Here is a 20,260-nt window from a genome sequence, read left to right as displayed (position 1 = left end):
AGGAGACTCAACTCCAAGCAACACTACCTCTTAATATCAGTCATATGGGATGAGAAAACAGAAACAATACATAATATCCCAAGCAACTTGACACTGTAAATAAAAGATACAGTGGGGATGGAGTCATGAAAAAGCCATCCCAGCTGAAGAATTTTAAGATGGAAAAGATAAAACTGCTCATGGAACTAAGAAGTTACACTGGAAAGCTACTGCAATAATATACCATACTTTGGCTGAAGGGAGTAATTTGCATACATTTCCCTTTGTAAACTTCAGGACTAGAAATGTAGGAACTCAGATTTAGTGCTTGTAGACACAGACCAGTTTAACTGAATATTAAGTTTCAATAAAGTTAAATTTTGAACTGATACTTTGCTGGTAAAGCACATTGTGTTGCTTTAGCTTTAGCCAATCCTTATTACTAAATGGAATCTAAACCAGAATTTACAAAGACTCTTTTTTTTTCCCACTGACTACATGAAAATAAATCACTGCAGCTTTCCCACATATAATAAAAGGTATGGTTTTTTCCTAGATGATGAATTTGGAGAACAGCACATCTGCTGAGGCTCTGTCTTGCTGAAGACCCCTGTTTTCCACTGGCTCTCCTGACTCCCTTCAAGCTTGCAAATGCAATCAAGTGCTTTGGCTTAGAGATTCCTAGCTAGTGGAGAACTGGGGACCAAGGTGTGCAATGAAGTAGCTATAAAACCTTATCTAAAATAATTATTGTTAACATCAATACACAGTATGCTTAGGGTAAGAAAACACACCAACAAAACCACTCAACCTCACCAACTTTCAATCTCAATTAAAAAAGACAATTCCTGACAGCCAGACCTGACAACCCACTTGCTCTCCCATTTCTTTCCTCCCCTTCCTTCCCCTCCTCAAATCCCAAAAAATCAGCGAAATTATTCTTCGGGACAAACATTTTTACTTGGAAACATCAAGTGCAGTTATTTCAAAATTCCTACACCAACAAATCCTGAAGGCAGACAGATTTAGAGAAAACAGAAGATAAAAATGCCTGACTGACCTCCAGTTTCTCATTCTGTTTTTCAGAAGCATATCATCCCTTCCTGGTTTTAAAAAAAAAGTCTTAATCAAAGGACTTGTGTTACTTAAATGTGTATGCTCTGCACAGTGCCCAGTGAAATGAGCAACCTTTTTTTTTGCAAGGTGGTTAATAAAGGCTACCTGGAAGTTTACAGGGTTTCTACTGGAAAACCTTATGGATAACTGTACAACTATTACTACATACGTATCCTAGGAGACCAAAGAGCTTTCACATTTAAAAGCTTATTTCCCAGCCACCCTCTGGATACACATCTCATGCAATTATAAATAATACAAATAGCCATGAGAAAAGAGGACGTTAGTTTAATTTCAGGCAGAAGGTACACAGACCTCTGCTTGTATTTGCATAAATGTTTCATTTTGTTTCACTTCTTCTCACATTTTGACTAGAAAGATACTCTGTAAGATTATCTCATGTAATTCATGAAATGTTTTGAAAATTGAATTTTACAACTGCGCAAAGCTATAATTTTTTTAATCTTTAAAAATTCACGCACGTACATACAAATCACCAGAAAGAGCCTTTGTATTTAGTCAAGTGAAATCCAGATTCCTGACCACAACATTTTGCAAAGCATCAGTCTGCTGAAAAAAAAACCAAAACAACATACCAGAGAACCATTTAATTTAGGAAAAAGCCTAGGAAAGAGAAATAAAAAAAAAATAAACAAAAAGCACAAAACAGCTAATTTTAAAAAAGACTCACTTTACACTTCATGTATGAATAGCCTATGCATTTTAAGCAAGCTAAATCAAAAGCATCCCCCTCATTTCTTGTTTGTAATTCTCATCACAGGGTCTAACCTGCAGTTAAGGACTCGGCACCCAGCCTCTGAAGAGAAGCATCCTTAGAACGCCGAGCCGAGCCCTGGAAACACCCTGGTATGATTCCTTGGCAGCCAGAACCCAGGATCTGTTACAAAACCTGCAACACGGAGCACGACAGCACCTTCCCTTCATCACCTTTTTAGACTACATTTCTTAGCCTTCCATCCCAGCAGAGGCAAGAAGGCAACACAGAACACCTGCCCAACAGGAAAATAAGAATATACTGTTGGTCTCCTGGAGGAGGGGGTATCACATGACAACAGGGAATTCCAAGGAAAAAGGTTGTTGGCATGCTGGTATACACAAATTAATTCACCAATGGGTAATTAAAACAGGACCAGTTCCTCCTAAAGCCACTAAGCAGCTCTTGGGGTTTGATTTCCTTAAAGCAGTAAATTAATCACCTAACCTCACAGGAGTATGAGTGAAGCCCTAACAGCTGTGTCTCAGCAAACACTAACCGGAGCAGGAGCCAGAGTAAAAGATCTGCAGGCACTCTCTTACACCGTGTCCTTTTCAAAACCTAAACTTAACATTAAAATTAACTGTGGGCTAAAATGTCACCAGCAATTTCTCTTGAATGCATAATGAAACATTCCTACTCCACATAGCACATCACAGTACATCCTGGTGGTGTGCAGGGATGACCCATGCAGGAATCCTTGCAGTAGCTCCTTGCGGACGGTGGCTTTAAAACGCAGAAAGAACATTTTGAGTCGTGCTATATGCTATAAATATTATGTAAAGCAATGCAATGTTTGCAAGAAAAACAACAAAGCAGATTATGTAATATTCTTTTTATTTCTTACACTCCTCTATTTAAGAAAATTCTGTTTTTTTAAAGAAGAAAATTAAAGTGAAACATTAAAACTGTTCTCAAAACTGCACATGCTTTCTGAAAAAGTCTCAATTTCTGTATAGCTTTATAATTCAGTATCACAATACTAGAGGTGTTTTCAATGCAGAAAGTCCACTTTACATCCTGAAATTGCTTTACTTTTGTTGAATAAAAAAGAAAGGGAAAAAATTATTATTACTTTCTTTCAAATTACCTAAGTTTCTGGCTTTTTGAATACTATAAAATCGTGCTTATTTGCAGACTCACAAACTACAAACAACTATCTTCCACATCAGCTTTTATAAAGTCTAGTAACTTCACTTGCAAATTGAATACTTTAGCATTATTTTTTCCTTGTACTGGACATAATATGAATTACACACAGGGGAGTCAACGACCAGCTAAATGAACCACCATATCCCTCAAGCTCAATCCTAAACCAGGGACTGTGGCTTCTTCCCTCCTCATCAAATGTCAATTAATGCAAAACCAGCACAACTGTCCTCTTCCTTCACTTAGTTCCATGAAGGAAAAAAAACCCCAAATCTACAAATACCATTATAAATGAGCACTAGAAGAGTGTTCTCCAGCAGCAAAGGGCTCAGTTTGAGGTCTCAGTGGATGCTTCAGAAGACTTCAGGGTGGCTTTTATAATACCCTCCACTTATGAAAACATGACTGCAAAGTAAACCATCCTCATGAAAAAGCAGCAAAACTGTTTTTCATGCCTCTTCTTGGCTTGGTATGGCTTTAAACAAACAGGCTTGGATAAACAGCATAATGAAGAGGACTGATGTCGTTCTGGTTCACGGAAGAGCTACATGGCCTAGATGAGACATCACCCCTGGTGAGACCATCAGACCAGTTAAATAAATTGTCCAGTCAGAAGTGAGGTCCATTCTGCTGCTTCCCATGAGATAAAACCTGTGATGGTACTTCAAAGACATAGCACTAAGAAAACTTTTGACCTCTGCTAGAGACATTTCCAACAGCATTAAAACAACAATGTCAGTAATATTTATGCTAGGCTAGCCGTATTTTCTTTGAGATTTTACATCTACTTGTAATGCCCCATTTCAGCTGAAGAACCAACACAAACCAATCCCAGCTACTGTATTCCTCTGTGAGCACACCAGTACTACACCTACATGGGCTTCCTTCAGCACACGTGTCATTAATTAAAGTCATAGCTGGAAATGGCATTTGCTAAAATAGCACAACTTTCACCGTGAGGGTCTCAGCCGTATGGAATGGCGTGGTGAAACACCACGCAGCAGAGGAAGGGGGTGTAAGCACAGCCCTCACCCTGCCACACGAAAGCTGCTCCCCAACCCAGCCCTCTCTCTGAACTCACAAGCATCAGCGCTGCTCCTTCTACTGATGAAAGCAGAGGAGGACAGCTGAAATCTGCCTGCTCAGCCAACGGGCTGAACAAGAATTCTGGGTGTGAGCCCCAGAACTGCCTTCAGAAGCCATGTCTTCAAAAGACCTGAGTGGCTCAAGGAAGCCTCCTGGATGTTGAACCTGTTCCCTGCAACAATGTGGGGTTTAATGCATAGATTCTGCAGCTTCAATGCTATTTTGCAATACAAAATATAACATTTTAAGATTTCATTTAAACTAAGGCATGCCACATGATTGCAAAGAGTAGCTGAATAATGAGACTTATGGGAAAGAAGGGAAAACCTACCACAAAGCCCCATATTATACTAACCTAAAAAAAAAAAAAAGCATTTATAAAGGAAGAGGTAAACAACTTTTACCCTCATTAAAAAGTTGAGAAATGTGCACACCACCACTAAAATATAATTAATACACAGCCTTCAGGAGAGTCCAAAGGAGCAATTTAATTAACCACCCACTGATTTCATAAATGACAAGAACACACAAAGGTAATGGCACCTTATAATTGAAAATGTCCTGTTTATTTAGCTGAGCAATTGTGCTGGTCTATGTTGTGCATAAATATGAGGAAACACATTTTCAACTCACGACATTTTAACTTTGTAAGGTGTAACAGAACAACATACTGCCCATGATACAGCCACTGTACACTCCACTTATTTAATGCCTTTACCCAATAATCTCTACGTCACCGACAATCATAAAGGTTTTAACCTTTGTAAACTTTTCTGATGGGCTTTTTCCATGCCCTCTTCAGAAATATGGAAGAGCTGAGATGGAAAAAAACCCAAATTTTACTGGTGTGCTACTTCAAACAAACTATTGCCTCATTTAGGGACTTAGTTCATATCTGTAGTTCTCCCATATTCGTACAAAGAGATCCTCTGTAAGCCCCATGAAATATTTCTGCTGTTTCTTCTAAACTCATTTTCTCACTTTCTTTTCTTTCACATGAAAAAAGCTTCCTTTCAGCTACCACATCCTTTGTAAAGGCTAAAGAGAAGCAGCTCTTACCAAAGTAGGAAAAGAATGTAGCAAAACACGTGAAAGGCTCTTCCCTGGCTTTTTCACTGAACTTTTCAGGGATAAAGCTGGAATTAATATTCCTTTTTGCATTCACAAAATTCAAAATGCCTTTGTGCTACATTACAACCATCAAAGTCTATTTGACTGAACATGAAACAGAGCAACATCTGAATTTATGAGCTGTTCATCTCCCTATCTAATGGACACACTAGAAGTGTTCAAAAGAGATGTGGAGAAACTGGAGAAGGCCCAGAGAGGGGAAAGATGATCAAAGGACTGGAAATTCTGCCATGTGAGGAGAGGCTGAGAGAACTGGGGCTCTTCAGCCTTCAGGAAAGGCTTAGGGGAGACTTGATCAATATGTTCCAGTATTTAGAGGGTGGCTGGAGACTCCTATTTCACAAGGAGATACATGGAAAATAGGAGGGGTAATGGGTACAAGTACCTTTGTGAAGATTCTGACTGGATGCAAAAGGAATATTTTTTCACAATGAGAACAATCAGCCATTGGAATAACATCCCCAGGGAAATGGTGGATTCCCAAATGCTGGACATTTTCAAGATTTATCTGGAGATGGTGCTTCACCATCTTGTCTAGGCTGTACTTTTGTCAAAAAAAGTTGGACCAGATGATCCTTGAGGTCCCTTCCTGGTAATTTCTGATTTATACTTGCTTTGGGGCATACATAATTTAAAATAACAGACTGAAGAGATTCTTCAGGCATAAAACTCTCCATGGCAAAGCTGACTTGCCAGACTTTTAAAAGGCTTTCTTCACAGGATTCAACAACATATCATACAATGATCCTCAGCAATCCAACACCACCACAGCAGCAGGTTGGCTTGTACACAGATTTGCTGCCTTGTACATCAGTCTCAGATCTCATCCCACTTGTCCCCCTTATCAGCTGCCATGCAATGACATCAATGACTTAACATTATCTCCCTGCACACCTAATACAGGAAAAGCATTCCTCAATAGAAATTGCAGCACTAAATGCTGCTCCCAACAGCATCACTGCACAATGGAACTACCTGGATTAGTTCATGTGTACACATTAAATACAGATTTATGTAATTCTGGATCCAAGACTGAAATCTTTATTTAGTGGTATTAGCTGGTCATGTTGACTGCTCCTGAGGGCTTCCCATTATTAGGTGTTTATGATATTTACTCAGTTTGTAGCAAACAGTTACCAGGCATACCTAACTGGATAGGCTGCCCATCAGCAATTCCACCAGATATATATGATGAAAGCTCCCATTACATTTATGCACTATCACTTACCAATCAGATCAAGAAAAAGGAGTTCTTGAATAAATACCATAAAGCATAATCTAATATCTTTTTCTAAGTATTTTTCCTTTCAAAGTCCTTCCAGCTTTCATGTGTTAACTGAAAGCATTCACATCAGAAACTGGCAGGTCCCAGGTACCACCTGTGCCCCACACCCCAGCAAAAGCACCTTTGGGTTCCTTGTTACTACTTCCTTTGGTCCTCAAAGGACTTTCAGGCACATTACTACAGGACTGAGCACAGAAGTGTTTTCCAGTGGTTCATCATGGTAACTGCTGCATGTTTCTAGGATGCATTCACCCTGTGAAAATGGTTTATATTTTCTGCTTCTATATGTTATAGAAAATATACTGCTTAAATTCTCATACATCATTCAACTGCCTGCATCTTCCAAAACAATCCAGACACTCAAACTGAGTTGTTTCTAATGTTTACTACTGAAATGAACTTTATAAGAAAAAGTTACCTTCTCCCATGCCACAAACATATTTTGAAAGAAAATCATGCTCCACAAGCCTCTGAAACAACTCCATTTACCAATTACCCATCATATTTCTCCCTAACAACTGCACTCAAAGTTTCTCCAGTGGTCTGACCTGCAGTAAGAGCCCAGCCACAGTACACAGATTCCATGTACTAAGTTAGCGAGGTAAGAAGCATTAGGAAAGAGACTGACCACAACTGGAAAAAAAACTTAATCATACAATACTCATTACAAGTGTTGTGCTCCATTGGGGAAAACTCTCAAAGATAAACAGTGTTTTGTAATTCACCAAAAGTCACCTGGGATGCAGGACAGATGGAAAGTAACAGGGAGTCCTCACTAGTACAGAAGAGCTCTTAATTTTTCACAAAATACCATAACTTCCCATTGCAGCAAGCAAAAATACCAGATCTTGAAGGCTACCTCCCTCAAAACCTTCCTGAAGGAATTCTTGAACTGCCTGTTCCTTTTTAAGTGGGTTAAATGCTGCCTATTTCCCCCCTACTGTTAGGAAGATTGCTTTTTCCTTTGTAACAGCATTCTCCCAAGTTCTCTCTTACACAAGTTTGAAGAGAGTACCAAGGTGGTCAGCAGCTTGTTTATAAAACTGGCCCCCACTATATCCCCAGTCAGCCCAGAAAGACAGGCAGCAGTGGGCTGTCCTCCCTCCCAGGGTGATCCCTCAGCCTACTTCTATAGGATGTGGGAAGGATGCAAGGAGATACGTTACTAACTGATCAAAATACACACAGAAAAATAATTCATTTTAAGTATTACATGAGGGATATAAGTAGTCTATTAATTGCATCTTCTAGATTAATTTCTAATTCCATCAGGTCATAGCACAGTGAAGTAATTTAAATCAAGGGATTTAACAGCATTTTGAATTAGTTTAATAATGCTAAACCTTACTGTATATACTCAAGTATTTAACTCTCAAGAGCTGCTTTTATCATTCTGTAGTATTAGTTTAAAAATCAAATGAATTTCATTACCATTTGTTGTAGAGAACCTTATTTAAATTTTACAGCAATAATCAAAATAATACCATTTCACATTTAAATACAACTTAAACCTTTAAATCTAAAACAGCTCCATTAAACAAATCATATTGCTTATTCTTACAAAATTAATTCTTTTGGTGAAGTAATATTGCTCTTTTTCTGTCTGTCCCTACTGCCACCAAATGCTTGTTTGATTTCTACCACTGAAAAGCCCTTACATTTGCTGGTACTCCACCACAGCACATAATTTTGAACGCATCAGAGCCTTGCCTTGAGCTTGGATCATTGCCTCCAAAAATTTCATCCTTATAAAATTTCTTTTGCATTCTCAAAATAAGAATAAATAGAAAATAAAGTATTATCCAGCATGGTTTTTCAGTTTCTCTGCACACCAGGAGTTTGACTACCTTAACATCAACAGCCCTGCTCAGCACAGGGCCTGCTCTCGTACAACCCACGCAGATTCCTCAACCCAGCAGCTCAAACAACACTTACTATCTTTTAGCAAGTACCTGCTGCTGACTGCTTCCATTTCCACAGGCTTTCCCTTGGCTTCTGGTTGTATGAGCAACCTTCACTGGTGCCTTTCACTAGCTCAATCTCATTTCACATTTCAAGAGAACAGAACACAGGGCTCAGTTCAGGTAACCTGTAGCTCACAAATTCAGATCTTATGCCATCTCTCTACATCTCTACTAACATCACAGCTGGAGGGTGATTTTTAAAATGTCTTGCGTATGCACACTACCTGGTTTTAATGAAATAAAAAATAGAGAATTCTACTCAAAGAAAAATATTCAGACTACCTGCTGTAAAACTGTCTGGGTAAACAACTGTAAAATTCCTTAAGGACATCAAATGTCCTTAACCTCAAATTTCTGAATTGAGGGGAATCCACTCTACTGTTACATTTCCTAAGTAGTTTCTTACAGAAGAATTACATTAAGAGTTGAGGGAAAATTCAGTTCTTTCTATGCCAAGGCCTGCATTCCCTTTTTATAAACTCAAGGATTTCTAAATACACCTAAACATCTTAAATGAATAAATAAAACACAAGAAAATTTTTCTTCCAGAATCACTTTGCAGTGTAACGAGAATGGTACTTTTCCTTTACCGCATTATTATGTTCTGGTACTAACCCAAAAGTTCACACCGTTTTCATTTCTTTATTGCCAATAGCCATCTAGGAAATGCTGCCATCAATAGTAAATCTAGATGAAATCATACTCCTCTGGTGCATTTTGTGAATAGCAATCAGTCCATAACACAATCCTGTTCGCTTTAAATTCAGTTTATTCTTCAATTACTCTGCTAGCCCAACTCTAATTTATTATATTTTCTGGTACATTTGATTTTGAATATTATGACATCCTGGCTCATGCCATTAGAGAGGAAACATAAAATGGTAAGGATGTCTAGGGACGGCTGAGAGTAAGATAGCAACAGCCTGGAAAATTAACAATACCACTGTCTGTGCTCAGCTAGACAGCTCCTGCATTAGCACTAAAAAAAATTTGTCAGTATTTCTCTAATATAGTCCTGTCATCCAGACATAGCCTCAGAGACATCATGAAACCCCAGGAAGCACAGCAGGCAGCTGGGGCAGTTGGGTGGACCAACAGCAGCCTCTCAGCCCACTGGGGCAGCTCAGCTGCAGAAGAAAGGAAACACTGGCCCTGCTGATGCTTGGAGCTCACCAAAGAAAGAAACCAACACGGTTCTAAATGCCATCAATACTATATACATTGATTTTTTTGGTTGGCTTTTTTTAGCCTTGCATTGTCTTGGTCCTAGCTACCATTTCATTCTCCCGGCACCCAAGGTGAAATGAGAGGCAGCAGCCAGAAGCCTGCTCAGAGCACCTTTCTTGAGAAGCTGGGCAGAAGGGAGGGCTTCACCTTCCCCGCCAGCTTGGTGACCGACTGCATTAACCTTCAGGGCATTCTGCCAGCCCCACCTGCTTACTCAGGCTTTTGCCAACAAGGGAAGCTCTCACTGCACTGCTTTGTCCTTTGAGGATGCATCCTCTTTCACTTACTTCTTACTCCCACATAACATTGGAATTGGAACTCCTGAATCCAGAGAATGGAGGGACAGTCCTGATGGGGAAACATCAGACTCTTGTATTTGTATCTGAACTTTTTCCCTGCAACAGATTCTGACAACCTCAAACATGAAAAATGCTGATGTTTCTGCACAGCTTGCTCTGTCCCAAGAAATTCCACACTGGGTTTTGAAAACAACGTGCATTTCCCTTCTTTTATCTGTTGTTCTGAAAGCCTGAAAACAGCTTACCAAAACAACATGCAAGAGTGAATGCCTAACAGGGAAACCCAGGCAGGCAGGCAGGCCCATAAGGGGCCGCCAGCATTGGAAAGAAGTTGCAATGTGGGAAATCTGGCTGGACCCAAATCCTCACTCATGATTTTGTTTTCCAGAAAAAAAATCAAGCAGACTTATTTTCCCCAAAAGGATAATAAAGTTTTCAGCTGTCTCTAAGCTGTCTTGTAGCTCAGGCAGTATTGCCAGCTCCTTCTAAACCTCATAAGCAACAAGGATTTTACTAATGATGTAGCTGCTGCAACTGTTCCATTAAAATGACGATGTTTAAAAATGACACGTAGCAGTGCCTACAATTACATGGAGCTAACTTACAAAACTAAGAAATGCCATGTTTTAGCTCATTCACTGCCTTTCAATTTTCTCTCACTTCTCCTGAATCTATGTTGTAACTCAGTTGCTGGTTTCTGTTCGGAAGCTTTTTTTCCCCTGCAACCCAATCCCACACAAAGGACAGACAAAAAAGGGAGTGGCATAAGGGATGCTTAAGCATACCTCCGCTGTTAGGTTGCTTGATTTCACTTAGGAAAACCTACTGAAAGACAGTTATTGGTGCATGAGAAATAGGGAGTACAGTTTCAGCTTGTGAAGCCTAATGGAGTCAGAGCAAATCAAATCAAGGCCCTTTTAGGTGAGATGGAGAACTGGGACAGAGAGACTCTCCCCTCCTGTTAAATGCTATCACATGTCCCAGTGTAATGAAACATTGCCACCATGATGAGAAAAAAGCTTCTCTCATTTTGGTGTGTTGGTACCAGGAAAACACAACCACCCAAGATCTTCAGAAGCAATGACATCTCTGGCTGTACCTATTTTCTCTTCTCAATCCTGTGTACTCGTAAGTCACCTGCCTATGCTTACACTGCAAATCAATGCACACTCTCCAGTGTCTCCCTGCACCTGCTCTCATTACCTCGTGTTTGAAACAAACCTCCAACTGAGACTGGAGACTCGATTTCACTTCCCAGCAGGCAGAGTAATCATCAATAATTGATGTCACTTGGTTTCATTTGGGGCACTGCCTTGGGCGTGCAATGGGGAGCTATGGTATGCACCAAGGAAAGAAGGATTTGTATATAAAATGATTTGATAATCTGAAAAAATCCCTCAGCAAACAAAGGAAATTTACAGATAATCGCATTAAAGATTAGAGTTGTTTTAAAACAATGCAGAATGTATTCAAAAACATCTGCGAAAAAAGATGGCAGTATTAAAAGCAAAATCTTTGGGGAAAACATCTTCCCCCTCAAACAGGAAACAGTAATTAATTCATTATTAAATCCTAATCCTTGTCAATTCATGTTAAATTAGAGCACTTTTTCTAATAAAGACCGTTATCAAGATACTAAAATGCAATTTTATAGATGAATACTTAAATAAATTTACATGCAGTTTTAACTCTGATTAAATGATTGCTTGATTATTCCATTTATTAATTGCTTCCAATTTATTTCAAATTTGAGAGGCAGAACAATTTTATGCCAGAAAACTAAGTATAATATTAAATAAGGACAGAAGAATCTGTGTACTAAGAAAAATATATCATGATAGTAAAAGCAATTTGATGTCTTTCCTTTCATGTTTACTCATCAGCTGGAAAATTAAGAAAATAACTCCTTTTACCTTACAAAGGTTCCTATATTTCCATCACCCATTTACTGTGTTCCGAAGCTTTGGTGTGGAGATTTATGTGAAAAATCCTCACAATGAAACCCATAAACTGCTCATGGCACTTTCTATAATCAGTGTTGACAATTAACAGTACTGCTCTTCTATTTAAACAGTGTATGATTGAAGCTCCTCACTGCTGTAACTGCTGACAGCATCAGAAGAGTATTTACTTCACAACTAAAAAATGAAACCTACAAAACTGAACAACAGTTAAATTGTTAAAAACATCCTGGATCATATTTCTATAATTTCTTTCACTACTGCATTTCTACTCCATTCTTCCATAAAAATACTTAATGTTAGAGCTAAATCTGGCAGGATTTCTAAGATCTGAAAGGAGAAAAAGAAAGCAAGCAAAGTTCAGGGTTTGTTTTCCCCTTTTTACACTGTTTTACTTCTTACAGAAATTAATTTTATATATTTTATATATAGACATGTAAAGTTCAATCACAAGCAGAATGTTAACCAGATCTGTACAAGCAACTTGTACAGAGTTGAGGCTTAGAACAGAAAGCCCATCAGGCATGCCTTGTTGTAACCATATCATCATAACTGTGCTGAATTCAGTGACTTCCTTGGGAGCAGGCAAAAGGACTCTCACGCCCATAAAGGACCCTATGGAGTCACTACTGTGGATTCAATTGTACTGTCAAGCTACAGGGATGCCAAAATAGGACTCAACATGCGATACATCACCTGAAAAATTATATATACAGGATAGCAATTGCTCCTAACACACATGTGTGCATTGTGGTGAAGTCCCTTCTCTCCTGCATATCAACTTAACCTGCTTAGCAGGTTATTAGGCATAGACAGACTCACCTATAGGAACACTTTAAAACAAACCATTTTCTTTATCCTCAAAGTCAGTATCAGCTAAAACATAACTCTCTCCTCTTTGTCAATTTGAGGCAAATATAAAAATCTTAGCACAATGCAGATGTTACTGTGTGAAATAAGTTGCCTTCACTGAACTTGAGGTTTAGTTAAAGGCTTCACCTGTTGTGAAACTCACATCTGATTGTAGAAGGCAACAAGTCAAGCTGTACCCAAAAATTCCTAGTCAAGTATCTTTGACTTCATAACAGTATAACACTTAGGAACATTTCCTGGCTTCACAGCTTGCCAAACTTTTAAAAATATGAGCTAGGAAAACATTACACTTCTACAGTGTTTCTCTGGTCAATGGCATACATCCCTTACTGCAGAAGAAAGGCCTGTTAACAGTTTTCATTTCACACTCCAGTAACCTAAAATCTTGTATTACCACTCACTTTAGTGTTAATTTTCCCACAGATTCTCTTTTTCTGCTTACACGGCAAGACAGCTCAGGTCAAGTGCTCAGACAAGCTGTGCTGCTGATTCTCCTTTTTACCACCACTGAATCACCTTCACTTCTGCTTCACCGCAAAGTTATTTTCCCTGCAAAAAAGCAGGAGAGCCACATTCAATAGAAAGTTAGCAGCTACAGTCAAAATGGATTTCAAAGTGGGAAAAACCCCCTCTTCACAACTAAAACCTTAAGGATTATTTATGCAGGATCATTCCTACACTGTATAAATACACCATGACAGGTGTATTTGCTGCTACACACGTGGTCAAGCCCGATTCAGCTCGTGTCCCTTCCAGCTATAGAATATAAAAGTATCAGTGCTGAACAGACATGTTGAGCCACCCCATGATAACTGGAAAGAAGAGTAGTGACTTTGCCAAAGTAGAAAGTTACCTTCTTTACTAGTTATTTCAAATAAAGGAACATTTGGCAGCTGTCACTGAATTCTTAGGGAGCTCTTATGTGTACGTACAGACCTAACTTACACACAGTTTTAAGACATTTGCATGAAATGCATGACAGATCCACAAGTACACAAACATATCTGTATTTTTAGAATATTGAATCTGAATGAGTCTAGATTTATCTTTAACATCTAAAAGGAATTAAAATAGTTAAGAAGCACACCTAAAATCTGAAGGCATTCAATACTGGTTTAATACTAGGCAGGAAACCCTGTGAATTTTAAACCTTCAATCTTCATTTGAAGCAGAAATTACAGTTAAACTATGGACTAATTGTAAAAATAATCCAAGAATTGACTGGTACTAATTTTTAATTAACGTAAAGGCAGGAAAGAACTATTTTATTAATTCACCAGGTGAGCCTTCATTAGCTTCTGTCAATAACAATAAAAGGCTGAGAAAACTTCTCTAGAACAAACAAGACATTAAAAAAGAAACAGGAAAAAGAGGCCATACAGAAGGAAACCATCATCAACCTGCTCTGGAAGAAGCTTGACTGAAAAAGTTTTTCAAGTTAAAAAAAGCAAGTTACTTCAATTCAGGGTTGGGACAGCCCCCAGGAGGACACAGTGTGGGTTTGGCTGAGAGCTGTGGTGCAAACACACTGTGCCAAGGGTCCTTAGAGCTGCTCCATCAGGAGAGGGTTTACAGGAAACTCTTCAACATCATCAGAACACTCACACAACACATCAGGATCTATGTGGTCTTGTGATGCATTGATCAACTTCCACTTACAGTTAATTCATTCTGTTTATAAACACGTGTTTAACAACTCGATTTAAAAAAAGCAATGTAAGAGAAAATTACGTGTGAAGGGCAATAGATCCAGTAAGAAGAGGCAAGAGTCAAAGAAGTGTGTACCACTGGTAAATGAATTCATGAACTTGGAAGAAACAATAAGGAATTCTCCTCTGCATGAAGTGGCAATAGCAGGAACTAGTTTGGATTTTTTCCTGTAACTTTTAACCTCCAAACACATAGAGGCAACTTAGTAAGATGCATACTTAAGTATTTAATCTATCACAGACATTCAGTGCACTATCCATGAGGCACATCCAGACATTAATGTTTATAGCATCCTCCTTGAAATGGGACTTGCTCTAGAAGGAGGCTACTTGGCTGCAGGATGGACTTCTAATGTACTGTTCTGCACAAGCTGTTACTGATAGCAGTGGAAGAACCAGCTGTGTTGAAGTCAGAACGTGGTTAGCTTATAGGGGTTATGGGCTTTCTTCTTGGTGTTCTGGTTTTGCTGGTCAGTTAGAGGAATTATTTGGATAACATAACCACAGAAATCCCCACCAGAGGCTCTATTCTACTGCCATTACAATACAGCCTATTTCATCTGGGGACTGCAAGGTATGGAGACAAAAAGCACTTTCACTTATGACAAAGTAAAATGCACAAACAAAGGTGGCTCACTGATACCAGCCAAGCTTTTTTTGTTTGTTTTTCAATATTAAGACCTCACTCAGGAATGCCGACCAAAACTCGATGGCCAGAAAAATCAGGACACGTGGGTTCTGAAATGTTACTTTGTATCATAATAAAAGTGTCCTGGGTTGGTCGTTTCAAAGCAAACATAACATTCCTGTGGCAGAACACTACAGCTTGTCCGAGCAGAAGACAGCAACCACAAAAAATGACTCTATGCAAATCGATTTTGGTACACAAGGCAGCCTCTATCAGCTTTGGTTGAATTTCAATTTTCTTCTGTTTTGCCAAGAAACCTCTGCTGCACCAGCTTTCTTCTTCCTATGTATGAGCTCTGAAACAAGGATTAGCACCAATGTGAAGAACAAAGAAAGCCACAGGAAGGTAAGAGCTTAAAATCCTCCATTACCAGTATTCTCTGGTCTTTTAAGGCCAAAGTTTTTGACAACGACACTGCAGTAAGAGAGGGTTGTCTGTGGCAGAGAGCTCAGATTCAAGCAAAAATTGCATGTGAAGAACATAAAAATATGCACAATGCATACAACTGCAAGAGTCGATAAAAGTGTCAGCATTTAAGAACACTGACTGGAACCCAATAATAAACTGTGCTTACTCCCAATTGTCTTCTAAAGAGCCAGCCCCTGGGAATGCACAACACAGGCATCCTGACATCTTCCACTGGGCTTGTGCAACCTCTTCAGAGAAGGTCATGGGAACACGCAGTGGTAGTGTGATCTTGGGAGCTGGGGAATACAGCCTGTATCACACTTCAAAATCACTCCCACTGCAAGGAATGTACAAAGCAGAAGCAGGAAGCATGTAGCTCATTTTTCCCCACAGTGCAGAATCATATCTGACAGCACTACACCACTCTGTGCAACACGATCCAAAAGTCCTGGATTGCCTTTCTGCAACTACTGGGTGCCTCCCTTTGTCCCTTTGGCACATATGGGTTCTCTTTTAATATGGACCACTTTCCATTGTGCTCTATTGCTAGAAAAAGGATAAATAAGACATAGTTCCTTCTGTTTCATTATCTAGAACTACTTATTACTACCATTTACAGCATTTTAAAAATAGATTAGTTCATATATTGGATATGCTACTTGAGCAAATTGTATTTTGTTTGTAGAACAACAGTTCTTCTGTAAAGCCCATCTAGCAGTGGTTAAGTGTGTCAAATCTCTCCAATGAAATACAAAAACACTTCCTCTTCTAAGTGACAGAAGTGCCAGCAAGAAGAGGTGCTATGCTGAAACTTGTTCTCACCAACAAAGAAGGTCTGGTACGAAATGTGAAGCTAGCCAGGAGGAAGCCTTGGCTGCAGTGACGGTGGAGCCTCCTAAAGTCACTTGGAATAGTGGGGTTCGAGAACCTTAGGGCAGCGAGCAAGGAGCATAGCAGGGTCAGTACCCTGGGCTTCAAGAGAGTGGACTGGCCTCTTCTGCTCAGTTGAGCATCATGGGATCATAATGTCCTTGAGGGAAGAGGAGCCCAAAGAAACTGGTTAATATTCAAAGATCACCTACTCCAAAATGAGGCTTTGTGCAACTTGGTCTAGTGGCAGGTGTCTCTTCCCAGGGGGATTGAAAAAGGATGATCTGTAAGGTCCATTTCTACCCAAACCATTCTGTGATGACTCAGTGATTCCTCTCTGTGGAATGAAGGAAAAACAGCCAGGCAAAATACAACACCACTCCATCCCAAAGGGAAGCAACTATTCCTGGGTAAAAATTACCTTCCATATAACATTGATCTGACTCATTTATAATCTAACAATTACTTTCCTACCCTATTTGGTCTGGTTTATTGTGATGACAGAGAAAATTCTAGACATTCTTAACAACATGCCACAACTCCAGAGCAATATCAACTTGTTTATTTGAAGCAAAAATGAGACTGCAAATATTGAGCTATGCTACCCCAAGTTTCTAGCCAAAAATAGTTCCCACTATTTGAATGGAAAAAATGCAAAGCAGTTTGAAATCTTGTATGTTCACAAGTTATCTGACTTTATATCAAACAGCTGCATACTTTGGCTTTTGTGTTCACCACCTAACACACAGCTCAGCAGGAGAGACTCTGCAAGAGATTCCGCCCCTGTTCCAGCCCGCAAATTACTTGCTAAACTGACATCAGTTGAAATAAGCATTTATGAGAACATAAAGGACTGACATCTCTGGTACCACCAAAGTGCTTCAGACATAAAAGACACGCCTATAGTATCGCAGAGCACGTTGCAAGGATGAAGTCAGGTCGGGTACAGCACTGATATCCCCTGTAACACAACAGTGGAGCTGGGGGCATCTCCACACGTGTCAAGGTGCAGACCAGTCCTATCAGCCACCTCCACTATCTCATGCAGAATACAGAGCAGTCAGTGGGAAAACACATGACAGGTTCAGCCCATGAATTTTGCGAACATAAATCCCAACCCTGAAAACATTTACAGGCAGGTTTATCATTAAGCCTAAGAACAGGCCCTCTAATTCCAAAAGGAATACTTAGATGTTTAAATTAAGCATATGCAAGCACAAACATCTATAGAACTAGGACCAAAAAAAAAAAAAAAAAATCACAAAAAGCACACTCCACAATATCACTAATTTTTATTGCTCCATAGAAACTTTGACCTACCAATTATATAAGTTAATACTAATATTTAAAAGCATTTTCATCTCCAAAAGGCACTACAATTTCTAAAGAACAAGCTTCACTGACCTAATAAAGCAATTAAACAGCATGGAATTCAGTGGTGTCACATTAAAAATGCTTCTGCAGAGCAAATCAACGAAGAGTTTTCAAATATCAGAGACACTGCCATATCAACAGGCAACCATCCTCTGGTGCCTTGTACACCAGGGAGAATTTTAACACCCAATGAATGTTGTTTTCTTATTAATTACAGCTCTTAATGTCTAGTAGCTCTTTAAACAAGCAACATTTTGCTGATGTAAGGCAATGATTTATATTAATTTAATGTCTAGTACACATCATGTCTTTACACATTTATCTTCGATATTGTTGGTATAACTTCTTGCCAGTTGCCTTCAAATATGTTAACATTTTTTAGAAGTACAGAAAAATGAGATGAAAGAAGAGGGGATATTTTGGCATATTTTCAAGTATACAGTTTAAACTAGTACTTAACAAATTTCTGGGGTTTTTTTAGTAATACGGGCTCATAAATATATACTAAGATTGAGACCACTCAGTATGGGTAAAGGCTTACAAAAAAAGAAACTTTAACCGAGGTGATCAGTGCCTCCATGAGAGCGCACAACAAACAAATGCCAAATGTTGCAATGTCAAAGCCACCATTTTTGGCAGGACAGGTTTTAGTAAGCTCACCTTTTAACCTATCTCAGGAGAACAGTATTTTTCCACCCAATCACTGGCTTACATTCCTCTGTCAAAGTTTTGTCCCTAAACTGCCACAATTTTTTGTTGTTTTGATAGCAGAAAATTCAGGTGCAGTGTTACAAAAAGATCCTGTGTTTGCAAATCTCAGACACGAGTCCAAGGCCCTGGGCTCCCTCTTGCTGAAGTCATCAAGCAAAGTTAAGGGTGAAAACAGAAATTCAGTACTGAAAACACACTGCAAAATTATGAGCTTTTTTAATATCCACAGATTTTAGAATTGCAGCAGTACAAGCATTTTAAAACATAATATTACAACCTTTTTATTTAAAAAATCTACTGGGGCACAATAGTGTTCTTGCAGCCTGCTGACTCTGGAGTTAATATTTTTCTATTGTACTGTGTTCAAGAGAGAGGATTTCTTACTCAGTGATCTGATAATTAGAAAAAAAAACAAAACCAAGAGTAATTATAAAGGACTCCTCTTAAGTCTTACAGTTCTAGCAAGTACACTGATATGGAAACACTTGTTTCCATTTTGAGGAAATTTGTTTTAATAAAGTCGGGGCAGCATATGGTACTAGCATGTTTATTTTCCAAGTGGTAGTAGGGACACTAACCAAAACCATCTGATGTTTCTTCCTAAGCCTCCTTGATCTGCTGCTGGATTGCAGCTTAGAATAAAGCATTACAAAGCCAGAAAAAGTGGGTAGAGGAATAAAAAATTAAAATCAGTAAATCAAAGTGCTTATTTAATGAGAGTGCAGCTCAGACCAGTCCTATTTTGAACAGAAGTTCAAAAGTATTTGTGACTGGAAATTTATTTCCACAGACTATCAAATGTAGTCCAAAGCTAATCCCTCCCAGACATTTTTTACTTTGCACAACAGACAAAACCCAAACCCTTAATATCGTGTAATTAAAAAAGGAATTAAAGGAAGCTCAGAAGTACTTAATAGATTTTTTGAGACGTAATCAATCAGCTCTATGCATCATGAACACGGTAAGAAAAGTCAGCAGGGACTACCAGATTCACTCCTACCAGAGCTCCAGGAACGGTTTTCTCAGTTAGTTGACTAAGTACCATGATTCCGTCAAGAGCAATGATAATTTTAAAATACGCCTTGTTAAAAGTATAGAAGACGAAAAGTTTTCGAACCACATTTTCAGTGCGAAGAGCTAACAAATGAAGGGGGAAACCAGGGAGTGTGGGTGAGAGCTCCGAGGGCTAGAGTGAACGTTTGAAAATAGCTGCCAACCACACGGACTCCAGCGGCATTTCGCAGCCAGCCCCGAGTTCCTCTGGCGCAGCTGTAAAACACACAACCTGAAACCCGCTCCTGCAGCAGGGGTTCGCTCGCAGCTGTTCCTCTGCCTCCCCCGCACGCAGTAATCTGACTCTTTTCCAGGAAGGAGCTTCTTTAATGAAGCCACACGAGAGCAGCATAGGTGTATCGGGGGACCAAGAACCAGGCGCTTTCCGAGTGGGTCTCCAGCACCCGAGCCCACGGCTCAGCCTCGCAGAGACGCGATGCAGGAGCCGGCGCCGCCGAGCTCAGCCCCGCCGCCGAGCCGGGGGCTCCAGGGCGGGGACGCTGCTCCCAAGCTCCCACCTCAGCCCCGCACGGACGCTCCGGGGCCCGGCCCCTCTCCCGTACTTGTTGCCCGCGCAGAGCCGCTCAGCCCGGCCCCGCCGC

General features: G+C 39.6%; 1 protein-coding gene across 5 annotated transcripts in view; it reads right to left on the bottom strand.

Moving 5' to 3' along the window:
- Positions 1-20,260, bottom strand: part of LNX2 (ligand of numb-protein X 2) — a 59,669-nt gene that overhangs the window by 39,108 nt on the left and 301 nt on the right. The window contains exons 1-2 of one of the 5 annotated variants that reach the window (XM_086881696.1): positions 16,733-20,221; positions 13,247-13,394 (exon numbers count right to left, since the gene is read on the bottom strand). The exons of 1 other annotated variant lie outside the window; for it this stretch is intronic. The gene's annotated coding sequence lies outside the window, so the exon portion shown is untranslated. Of the gene's footprint in view, positions 1-1,884; positions 2,209-13,246; positions 13,395-16,732; positions 20,222-20,260 lie in introns of those variants that run through there. 3 more of the 5 variants (XM_086881695.1, XM_086881698.1, XM_023919006.2) reach the window with 3 other exon arrangements.

Source organism: Cyanistes caeruleus, chromosome 3 (assembly GCF_971803275.1).
Source record: "Cyanistes caeruleus chromosome 3, bCyaCae1.hap1.1, whole genome shotgun sequence".
Taxonomy (NCBI): domain Eukaryota; kingdom Metazoa; phylum Chordata; class Aves; order Passeriformes; family Paridae; genus Cyanistes; species Cyanistes caeruleus.
Note: the sequence above shows the minus strand (reverse complement) of the source record. Positions and strands in the feature narration are given on the sequence as shown.